The following is a 12,832-nucleotide window of genomic DNA, read 5'->3' as shown; positions in this document are numbered from 1 at the left end:
TCCACCTCCTCCCAGACCAAGTTTCCTATCCTAGGACATTTAGGTAAATTGGGCTTTCTCAGCAGATTCACCTCTGCTTTCTTCCCAGACTCTCCCCAAGTCAGCTGGTACACTCCTCAAAGCTCAAAGAAAAAAAAAAAAAACGTGGAGTGCTAGGGTAATCAAGGACCTCAGATGGGCCTCAGGGTGCTGGATTTGGGGATGGGAAATCCAGGATATTGCAGACTCAAGGTATGTGAGTCTGTGGAGTGTGGGCTACCAGGTTTTAGGGTATACAGACCTGGGAACCATGCATCCAGTAAACATGGGGTTTGGGAATGCTGTAGCACAACAAAGATTTCAGGGATCCCTGTGGCTGGGCTGCCAGCCTTAGGGGGAGGGGTCCCACCCACAACTTCTGAGCTTTGTGTCAGAAACCCAAAATTCCACCTCTCACAAGAATCTGTCACTGTCTCACCAAATTGGCATCCAGTCACCTCCTGCCCTGCAAGCCCCTGAAACAGCCTGCTCAGGGTCTGGGAACACCTCAGCACAACAAAGTTTTCAGGGATTACCACATCTGGGCTGCCAGCCCTAGGGGGAAGAGTCCCACCCACAACTTCTGACCTCTATGTCAGAGACCCAAAATTCTACCTCTTGCAAGAATCTCTTCTGTCACTGTCTCACCAAATCAATGTCCAGACACATCCTGCCCTGCAAGCCCCCAAAACAGCCTGGTCCAGCAGAACTCTGATCGTACTCACCTGCTTCTTTGCAGGAGAGATTAAGAGATGCACTCACTCAGACACCATCTTGCCCCTAGCACTAAATCTTTATTGTCATTGATTTGTCATAAAATCCCTGAGGTTAATACATGATATGACTTCATCTTTCAGAAGTGAAAGGTCAAAGTAAGAGTAATTCAGGGGACCAATGAGAGTGCCTCCTCTGGATTTATTCTGATAGGTTTTTCAGACAAGTCTCAGTTAGAGCTGGTTCTCTTTGGAATAATCTTGTTCCTTTACCTCATGACCTTTCTAGGCAACACTGCCTATCATCTTGGTGTCCATCTTGGACTCTAAACTCCACACTCCTATGTATTTTTTTCCTCTCCCATTTCTCCTTCCTGGACCTCTGCTTCCTCAGCAGTATCATTCCCCAGCTTCTAGTCAACCTCAAGTGTTCAGATAAGTCCATCACTTATGTAGACTGCATGATTCAACTCTATGTCTCCCTTGTAATGGGCTACACTGAGTGTATCCACTTGGTTGTGATGACCTATGATCACTATGTTGCTGTTTGCCATCCTTTACATTATATTTTTTCATGCATCTTTGGCTCCGCCATGTCTTGGCCTCTATGGAATGGCTCAGTGGGGTGGCCACTACATTGATTCAGTCCACACTCTCCCTTCAGCTGCCCTTCTGTGGTCACTGCCAGGTGGATCATTTCTTCTGTGAGGTCCCTGTACTCATCAGGTTGGCATGTGTGGACACCACCTTCAACCAGGCTGAGCTCTTTGTGGCTAGTGTATTATTCCTGGTGGTGCCTTTGTCACTCATCCTAATCTCCTATGGGTACATTGCTCAAGCAATTTTGAAGATCAAGTCAGCCATTGGAAGACATAAAGCATTTGGGACCTGCTCTTCCCACCTGATGGTAGTCATCTTCTATGGAACCATCATTTTTATGTATTTGCAGTCAGCCAAAAGTAGATCCAAGGACCAAGGAAAGTTTGCTTCCCTCTTCTACATCGTGGTGATCCCCATGCTTAACTCACTCATCTATACCCTGAGGAACAAGAAGTAAAGGCAGCACTGAAAAAAAAATTTTGGAAACTCTATGACTGAGTGGGACATGATTATCAAGAAACATTTAGGAGAGACTTACTAAGGGTGAATCACTTAATGAAGGGTGACTAAATAACTAATTTTGTTATGTTCATGACCCTGTCAATGGGATTCAGTAGAAGAGAATAAATTAGAGCTTGAATTTCAGAATCTGAACAATCTGAGTTTGAGTGCCCATTTCACCACAGAAGAGCTGTGGGACTTGGCCAATTTGCACAACTACCATTACATTATTTCTAAACTGGGCTGTATACTAGGACCTGAAATGCAATAGACCCAATTAAAACAGATCACTGTTCTAAGGATTTTATTGTTTTTAAAGTTAGTTTTTATAATATTTATTCTCTTTAATAGCCACAGTCATATTTTTAGATGGCTATAAACTACTGAATTATTATAAAGTTTTTACAATTTTTCTTTTACAAAAATTAAAATACTTTGACCAGTTGCTCAGAACAGAAAGAGAAAACACTAAACTTCAGTGATATTCTTTTATCAACTCTAAGTATGGGTTCCTAAGCCCCTTAAGTCCCATTTGTAGGCTCTCTGAATTCACCTCTAGTGCTGCACCCCACACCCAGTCCTGTATTATAAGTTTCTGATTTTTTGTATTTCTTCCCTTACTAGTTTTTTTAAAAATCCCCCCTTGTGGCTTTTTGCTTGCCATCTGCTCTCTGTGTCTATTCTCTGTGCATTCTTTTGTGTCTGTATTTTTTTACTTTTTATTTATCTCCCCGCCCTTGTGGCTTGCTTGCTGTCTGCTCGCTGTGTCCATTTGCTGCATGCTCTTCTGCCTTTTTTTTTTTTTTGCTTGTCTCCCTTTTTTGTTGTTGTTGCATCACCTTGCTGAGGTGATTGTCCATGGTGCTTGTGGGCTCTCCGCAGCATGTGGGTGAGCCTGTCTTCACAATGAGGCTCTGGGATGTGAACCCAGGGCCTCCCATATTGTAGATGGGAGTCCAACTGATTAAGTCTTAGCCACTTCCCCCCTCACTAGGTTTTTGAGAACAGCAAGTACATTATGATTTAATCACAATTTAAAATAAAACCTTTGCATATGACTTTACAATGCCTCCCAGCTTTCTCTTTAAGCTCAAATGTCTAATCTTCAAAACCTCATATTAAATTATGTATTTCTCTCTAACAGCCTGTTTTATTCCATTAAAAATTTATTGAAGTATGTTATACTTACACGAACAATCAGAAACAGTAAGTATATAGTAAAAGTTGTGAACTTAGAAAACAAACATGCATAACATCATACAGTTCCCATACATCACCACAACCAATACCTTGCATTTTTGTGAAACACTTGTAACAAATTATGAAAGAGCATCATAGTATATTACTATTAATATATTACTACTAATTATAGCATATATCTTACATTTGGTGTATTTTTCCCCAAACTCACCATATTATTATATTAAAGTTTACAATCAATGACATTTGATATAATCACAGAGTTGTGCATTTATCATTTTAATCAATATTAGAGCATTTTCCTTTTCAAGACTTGAAAAAAGAAAAAAATTAACAAAAAACAAACCACTATAATGCTCATATGTTAGTGCTATAAATTATAAATCCTAAAATGTTCTTTGACATTTTTCATTCATTTCTAAACATTTAAAAACACATTTTTACCAATTCTGCAAAGATTAAATTTCAGCTTTTCATTCTGTAACTAGGTTCTATTTTCTGGTGACATATTCTTGCTATTATTAACTCCATGATTTTTCTCATTTTATTTATTAATAGTTCATAATAGTGAAATCATGCAATATTTGTCCTTTTGTGCCTGGCTTGCTTCATTCAACATAAAGTTCTATAGGCTCATCCATGTTGTCATATGCTCCACGACTTCATTATTTCTTACTGCTGAATAAAATTCCATGTGATGGAATCCTGGGTTGATTCCATCTTTTGGCAATTGTGAATAATGTCACTATGAACATAGGTGTGTGGATGTCTGTCCATATCACTGCTCTAAGTTCTTCTGGGTTATATACCTAGTAGTGGTCTTGCAGATTCACATGGTAGATCTATATCTAACTTTCTTACGAACCACTAAACAGACTCACAGTGGGGATTCTACATTCCCACCAACAGTGAATAAGCATTCCTGCCCCTCCACATCCTCTCCAACACCTTCAGTTTTCTGTTTTGTTAATAATGGCCATTCTAGTAGGTGTGAAATTAAATCTCACTGTAGATTTGATTTGCATTTCCCTAATAGCCAGTGATGTTGAACATTTTTTTTCATGTGTTTCTTCACCACTTGTAATTCTTTTTTAAGAAAAATACCTATTCAAGTTTTTTGGCCAATTTTTAATCAGGTCATTTGAATTTTTATTGTTGAGTTGCAGGATCTCTTTATATATAATGAATATTAGACCCTTGTCAGATGTATGATTACCAAATATTTTCTTCCATTGTGTAGGCTGCCTTTTTACCATCTTCACACAGTCCTTTTTGCTGGAGAAGTGTTTAATTTTTAGGAGGTTCTATTTATCTATGTTCTCCTTAGTTGCTTAAGCTTTGGGTATAAGGTTTTGGAGACTGCCACCTACTGCAAGGGCTTGTAAATATTTCTCTACATTATCTTCTAGGAGTTTTATAGTCTTGGCTTTTATATTTAGGTCTTTGATCAATTTCGAGTTGATTCTTGTATAGGGGGTGATATAGGGCTCATGTTTCATTCTTTTTGTATGGATATCGAGTTGTCCCAGCACCATTTGTTGAAGAGACTGTTCTGGCCCAGAAAAGTGGATTTGGTAGGCTTATCAAAAACCATTTGACCTTAAAGGTGAGGGTCTATTTCTGAACTCTCATTTTCATTCTATTGATCAATGTATCTATCTTTATGCCAATACTCTGCTGTTTTTTTTAAGATTTATTTTATTTATTTCTCTCCCCTTCCCCCCCCCCCGTTGTCTGTTCTCTGTGTCCATTTGCTGCATGTTCTTATTTGTCTGCTTCTGTTGTTGTCAGCAGCACAGGAATCTGTGTTTCTTTTTGTTGTGTCATCTTGCTGTGTCAGCCCTCTGTGTGTGTGGTGCCATTCCTGGGCAGGCTGAACTTTCTTTTGCACTGGGTGGCTCTCCTTACAGGGTGCACTCCTTGCACGTGGGGCTCCCCTACACAGGGGCCACCCCTGTGTGGCAGGGCACTCTTTGCGTGCATCAGCACTGCACATGGGCCAGCTCCACACCAGTCAAGGAGGCCCGGGATTTGAACCTCAGACCTCCCATGTGGTAGATGGATGTCGTAACCACTGGGCCAAGTCAGCTTCCTTTACCCTGCTGTTTTGACCACTGTAGCTATATACTACTCTTCAGTATTGGGAGGCATGCATCTTATTTTGTTTTTCTTTTTTAGGATGTTTTTTATTATTAAGGAACACTTTCCCTTACAAATAAACTTGGTAATTGACTTTTTTTATATCTGTTAATTAGGCTGTTAGAATTTTGATTGGTATAGTGTTGAATATATAAATGGGTTTGAGTAAAATTGACATCTTCATGATGTTTGGTCTTCCAATGCATGAACACAAAATGTCCTTCCATTTGTTTAGGTCTTCTTTGATTATTTTTAGCAGTGTTTTGTAGTTTTTGGAATAAAGGTCCTTTACATTCTTGATTAAATTAATTTCTACATATTTGAATTTTTTGTTGCTATTATAAATAGAATTTTTTCTTTATTTCCTCCTCGATTTGCTCATTACTAGTACTTAGAAACACCACCTTTTTTTGGCATAGTGATTTAGTTTCCTGCCACTTTGCTGAACTCATTTATTAGCTTAAAAGCTTTGTTGTAGATATGTCAGAATTTTCTAAATATAAGATCATGTCATCTGTAATAGAGTTTTATAAGTATTTTTTTATTTTTTAAAAGATACTTAGATTACACAAAATGTTACACACAAAAATATAAGGGACTCCCAAAATTTCCCCATCCCCACAGTGTCCACTCTTCTCCACATTAACAAATTCTTTCTTTGGAGTGGAACATTCATTGCAATTGATGAGCACATCTGAAGAACTGACAAAACATGGATTATAGTTAACACTGTACTTTACACTCTTTCCCACTCAACTCTGTAGGTTATGACAGGATATATAATGGCCTGTATCTTTCATAGCAATGTTACTCAGGACAATTCTAAGTCCTGAAAATGCACCTCTTTTTCCCTCTCCCAACCTTCAGCACCTCCAGTGTCTCCACGTCAATGAAATAATTTCTTCCATTACTAGAATCACAATAAGCCTATAGTAGAATACCAGCAAGTCCACTCTAGTCCTTTCTTTATTCACCAATCCTGAGGATTCTGGGATGGTGATACAACTCCACATCTAATTGAGAAGGGACCTTGATCCCATATGGCTGATGGATGGGACTCTTGCTTGCAGTTGAAGACACTCTCAGTTACTTGCTATGGTGGCTGTCCATCCTCACCTCTTTGTCAGTTGTCCAGGGTGAGTCCAATGAACTAGAAAGTAGGTATTGCATCTCCACTGAGGCTCAGGGCCCAGCCGGCACATGGAAAGCCCAGAGATTCAAATCTCTTGGATGTACGCCTACCAATGTCAGCACCAACTATAGGTACAAATAGAAGGGACAGAGGAGGCATGTGTAGAGAAGTCACATCTAAGTCCAACTCTGTCACACTAGGTTGCACAAACTCCAAAGTAGGGCCCATTGGAGAGACACCAAACTCTGAAATCTACCTGCCATGACTCTAGGACCTGGGTGTCTCCAGAGCCCTCAGGAGCCCCACTATTTGGGGTAGAATATACTTTGGTAGTCTATGAGATTCGGCTGAGGCATACATGAGCATTACCTCTGGGATGACCTCCCAACTAATTTTGAAGACTCTTAGCCATATAAACTCATTTGTCTTTTCATTTCCCCCCTTTTATTCAAGGTCTTTTTCAAGTTGCATCACCAGCCAGTGCTTGGTAATAAACTCTCAGTGGCAGAGAAGCTTATCCCTGGGAGTCACATATGGTAATATATTTATGTGCTGAGTTTGGCTTACAGAGAGGCCACATCTGAGTGACATGGAGGATCTCAGGGGGTAACTCTTAGGCACCCTACAACACTAGGCTAAGTTTCAATTTCAAGAGCAAAGGCTTATAAGCATAGTCATCAATATCAGGGGTCCATCAATGGACTATCCTTCTCTAGTCATTGCCTCCATACTTGGGGAATGTTGATATTCCATTAGAGAATGTGGCAGAGCTTCCCAGGATGGGAATTCAATATTCTTTCAGTTATTGCATGAATCTCCACTCACTGTGACAATGCCCCATGAACATTCCAGCACATGTATATACCTCACATGTATGTCCAGGTGAACTTCCTCCCATGTATCCCACATCATTGACACCCCACACCAATGATGCGCCTCCACCACAGTTGTAACCCTTCTGTGATACAAAACTTCTTCAAAATGAAGCCAATAATATCACCAAATGTAATTAATAGGAAAATGAAATAATAATAATGGGTTTAAACACAAGAAATAAAATATATAAACAGAAAAACAAAAACTAAAATAAAGTTTAAAAATTGGGGTATTCAAATAAAAAATATTTTTTAAAAATGAATACTTTTTTTGACATTTTGCCTTTCATCACTGTAATATCTGTTGTCCTGTATGTACAGTGGAATTTTCTTTCATTTCTTCCTCAATGTCTTACTTTTTTCATTTTCTCTTCAAATAACTTTTAGGTCACAGTAAAGTCACAAACAGAATATAGAGGATTCCCATATACCCCAAATCCTCCCCATTTCCCCCCTTCCCTATTAATAGCCTTTTTACATATGGATGGTACATTTGTTACAACTGATGTAGAAATATTGAAACATAGCTACTAACCATGGTCAATGGTTTACATTATGGTTTACACTTTAGACCACACATTTTTATAAATTTTTTATGAAATTTAACATGGCCTATATCCATCATTGCAAGATAATGCAGAACACTTCCATTGTCCCCTAAATATCCCCCTTCCATATATTCTATTCTTCCCTCCCCCTCCCCATGGGGTCCACTGCAACCACCAGACTTCACTCCTTGAAGGACAAGATTCATAGATACTTGCAACAATGCTGAGGGCTTGACACACTAGTCTGTCTTTCCCTATAAGAAACTGTGTGTGCTCTCAAGAGGCACCCTCCCCTTATTTTGAGAACTTATTGGGCCTCCCCAGGATGGGAGTCTATTTCCCACTCATTATGTGGTTCTTTCCCCAATGATACAACACACTAGGATGAAATGATCATTTGCCCTTTCTCTAGAAGACTGTCCCAGGTGCACCCTGTCCCAAATGACCCCCATTCAACACCCTAAACTAGTAACCCTTTTCATATTGCCAAAAGAGCTTTCTCAACATTGTAATTTCAGCCACATACCTACCAATCCCCAGTGTTTACCTCCTCCCTCCCTCAACAATCCCTTCAGTTCAATGGAGCATCCAACAATCCTCCCCACCCTGTCAAGCTTGCACTGCCCAACCCAATAGTAGTAACCCTGTACCCCTGCCATATTCCTTCACTGCACAACTACTCATTTCCACCTTTTCATAGATTTCACATATATGGGCATTAGCTAACAAACTTCTCCCTATTTCATGTAACCTTATTTTTCAGACCCTTGCTCTCTGTCATCTTGATTTGCTAAATTCATATCAGAGAGGTCATGTAATATTTGTCCTTCAAGACTTGACTTGCTTCATGCAATGTAATGTCCTCAAGATTCATCAGTTTTCCCATGCGTTAGTACTGTATTCTTTCTTATGGCTGAGTAATATCCCATTGTATGTATATACCACATTTTATTTATCCATTCATCTCTTGATGGGCATTTGAGCTGATTCCAACTTTTGGTAACAGTGAATAATGCTGCTGTGAACATTGGTGTGCATATAACTGTTTCTGTCCTTACCACCAATTCTTTTGGTTATATATCCAGAAGTGGAGTTGCTAGGTCATATAGAAGATCTATAGTTTCTTTGAGGAATTGCCAAAGTATCTTTCACAATGGCTGGGCCATTCTACATTCCCACCAGCAATTGATGAAGTTTCCCATTCCTCCACATTCTCTATATCATTTGTAGTCCTCTGTTTTTTAATGGCCACCAGTTCAAATTATGTAAGATGGTATCTCATTGTAGTTTTGATTTGCATTCCCTAATAGCTAGTGATGTTGAGTATCTTTTCATGTGCTTTTTAGCCATTTGTATTTCTTCTTTTGAGAAGGGTCTGTTCAAATCACTTGCCCATTTTTAAAATGAGTTATATCTTTATTTTTGAGATACAGGATTTCTTTATATGTGCTCCATATTTGGCCCCTATATGGTTACCAAATACTTTTTCCCTTCGTGTGGGCTGTCTTTTCACTTTCTTGGCATACCCCTTTGTGATGCAAAAGGTTTTAATTTTGAGGAGATCCCATTTATCTATTTTTTCTTTTACTGCTCATGCTTTGGGTGTAAAGTTTATGAAGCCATTTCCTATTACAAAATCCTGTAGATGCTTCCTAATATTATCTTCCAAGGTCTTTATGGTCTTGGCTCTTGTATTTAGATCTTTATTCCATCTTGCATTGATTTTGTATAAGGTGTGGCATGGTGGTCCTCTGTCATTCTTTGGTTATGGATATTGAGTTCCCTGCCTTCAGTTTTATTGAGTATATACCAAGAAGTGGGATTGCTGGTTTTATGGTAATTCTACTTTTAACTTTCTGTGGCATTTCCAAGCTGGTTTCCAAAAAGTCTGTGCCATTTTACAATGCTGCTAGCAATATATTAGGATTTGTATTTCTTTGTATCTTCACCAACATTTACTATTTTTTGTTTTGTTAGTGATAGCCATCTAGTGGATGTTAATTGGTATCTCACTGTGGTTCGGATCTGCATTTCTCTGATAACCAATGATTTTGAGTATCTTTTCAGGCTTTTTGTATATCTCCTTTGGAGAAATTCTACTTAAATCACTAGTGAAGACTTATTGTCCTTGACTTCACTGCATTGGGAGTTTTTTTTTCCTTAAGCAATTTTATTAAGATATATTCACATATCATATAATCCAACTAAAGTATTCATTAAATGGCTTTTCTAAAAATGAATGCATTGTGCATTCATCTCTGCACTCAATTTTAGGGCATTTTCATTACTCCAAAAAGAAAAGTCTCTTACCCTTTAGCAGTCAGCAATCCCTCTGTCCTTCCCCTGCCATTCATAATCACTAATCTAATTCCATCTCTATAAATTTATTTTTATTTACATTTCATATAAAGGAAGCCTAACAATATGTAGTATTTTGTGTTTGGTTATTTCAGTCAATTTTTTTTCCATTGATAGAAAAATATTAATATTTTACTATTCTCTACAGTCCATTGATTGCTTTAGGTGTATTTTCACCCAAATACCACCCTATTTTTTAATATCATGTGATATTAACATACATTTGTTCTGATTCAGGGAAGAATATGCTTAAATTTGTACTGTTTTTTTAATATACTTTAAAAAATTTTTTAAAGAAACGTAGATTACATAAATATTACATAAAAAATTTAGGGGACTCCCATATGTCCCAATCCCTAGCCCTCATTTCCCACATCAATAATATCCTTAATTAATGTGGTACAATTGCCACAATTGATGAACACATCTTGGAACATGCCACTAAGTGTTGATTATAATTTACATTATACTTTACACTCCCACATTTTTGTAAGTTATTACAAGATATATGATGGCCTATACCTGTCACTGCAATGTCATTCATGACAATTCCCACGTCCCAAAAATATCCCTAAATTATACCTATTTTTCCTTCTCCCTCCCCTCAGAACCTCCAGTGGCCACTGCCTCCACGTCAATGATAAGAGTTCTTCCATTGCTAGGATCACAATAAGTCTATAATAGAATAACAGTAAGCCTCCTCTTGTCCATTGTTCATTCCCCAATTCTGAGGATTCTGGGATGGTGAGGACCACTCTGTCTCTAGTTGAAAAGAGGCTTAGATCCCATGGGGTCAATGGATGGGACTATCTTGGGTGCAGTTGCAGACTCTCTGTTCCTTGAGATGGCTGTTGTCAATTATCATCTGGTTAGTTATCCTGGGTGAGCCAATGAACTGGAGAGTAGCTTTTGCAAATCTGTTGAGATTCAGGGCCCACCTGGTACATGGACAACCCAGAGATTTGAGTCTTTAGCACTAACTACAGGTTCAAATGGAAGAGGCAAAACAGCCATGTTAGGAAAACCACCACTGAGCCCAACTCTGTCATATAGAGCATAAATTTGAAGTAGGGCCTGCTGGTAGGGTGCCAAAATCCTGAGCTGTCTGCCCTGCCTATAGTGTCCATTTGTCAAGGAAGAGAAAAGGCAACCTACTCAATGAGAAAATATTTGATAACCATATATCTGATAGGGGCCTAATATCTAGAATTTTAAAAGAAACCCTACATCTCAAAAATAAAAGAAACATACAACCCATTTTTTAAATATGGGCAAGAGATTTGAATAGACACTTCTCTAAAGAAGAAATACAAATGTCTGAAAAGTGCATGAAAACATACTGAATATCACTAGCTATTAGAGAAATACAAATCAAAACTACAAGAGATATCATCTTACACACATTAGACTGGCAACTATTTAAAAAACAGGACTACAAGATTTGGAGAGGATGTGGAGGAATAGAAACCTTTATCCATTGCTGGTGGAAATATAGAATTGTGCAGCCATTGTGCACAGTTTGATGGTTCCTGTGCTATAGAAGCTAACTATAGAGGTGCCATATGATCCAGTAATCCTTCTGCTGGGAATATACATAGAAGAATTGGAAGCAGGTCCGCAAGCAGATATATGCACACCAATTTTCATATCGGCATTATTCGCTATTGCCAAAAGTTGGAAACAATCCAAATGTCCATCAAGAGATGAATTGGGGGGGCAAGATTGCATCTGAGTGATAATCTCTCCTGCAAAGAAGAGGCTGAGTAGAGTTGGAGTCCTGCTGGACTAGGCTATCTCAGGTGCTTGCAGGGCAGGAGGTGTCTGGACATCAACTTAGTGGGATGGTGACAGAGGAGATTCTTGCAAGAGGTAGAATTTTGGGTCTCTTTCATGGAGGTTGGGGTTGTGGGTGGGACCCTTCCCCCTGGGTCTGGTGGCCCGGCACTGGGGATTCCTGAAGGCTTTGCTATGCTGGGGAGTTTCCAAGCCCTGAGTGGGCTGTTTCAGGGGCTTGCAGTGTGGGAGGGGTCTGGAAGTTGATTTGGTGAGACAGTGATGGAGGAGATTCTTGTGAGAGGTGGAATTTTGCGTTTCTGACATGGAGGTCAGAGGTTGTGGGTAGGACCCCTCCCCCTAGGGCTGGCACCCAGCTGTGGGGATCCCTGAAGGCTGTGTTATGCTGTGGTGCTCCTAGGCATGCTGTTAACTGGATACAGGGCTCCCAGGTCTGTGTCCCCTAAACCCTGGTGGACCACACTTCAGAGACTCACACACCTTGGGTCTGCAATATCACAGACTTCCCATTCCTGAATATACCAAACCCTGAGGTCTATCTGAGGTCCTTGATTAACCTAGCCCTTGGAGTTTGTTTTTTTTTTCTCTCTCTCTCCCTGAACTTGGAGGAGTATACCAGCTGTCTTGGGGAGAGTCTAGGAAGAAAGGACAGGTGAATCTGCTGAGAAAGCCCAATTTACCTAAACATCCAGGAATAGGAAACTTGGTCTGGGAGAAGGTGGAGGCAGAAAATCAATTAGACCTCTCCTAGCACATCTAATGACGAGGAACTGTAGGAGATGCTATCCAAGCTTCCAGTAGCGTATTTGGGGTTGCTGGTAAGGTGTAGGTGATCTCACATTGGAAATAAAGAGCTATAGTCTTCTGTGTTGAGTTGGTTCAAAAAGAACCTACTTGAATCTCCTACTAGACCTCTCAGGCAGCTTTCCTGCTGCCCTGGAAGAGAGAAGTGAG

At 39.4% G+C, this 12,832-nt stretch overlaps 1 pseudogene; it reads left to right on the top strand.

Annotated features, from left to right (window-relative positions):
- The first annotated feature begins 201 nt into the window (after nt 1–201).
- On the top strand, nt 202–1,788 carry LOC131277586 (olfactory receptor 2G2-like; annotated as a pseudogene).
- The last annotated feature ends 11,044 nt before the right edge of the window (nt 1,789–12,832 follow it).

This window comes from Dasypus novemcinctus, unplaced genomic scaffold (genome assembly GCF_030445035.2).
Source record: "Dasypus novemcinctus isolate mDasNov1 unplaced genomic scaffold, mDasNov1.1.hap2 scaffold_167, whole genome shotgun sequence".
Classification (NCBI taxonomy): domain Eukaryota; kingdom Metazoa; phylum Chordata; class Mammalia; order Cingulata; family Dasypodidae; genus Dasypus; species Dasypus novemcinctus.
Note: the sequence above shows the minus strand (reverse complement) of the source record. Positions and strands in the feature narration are given on the sequence as shown.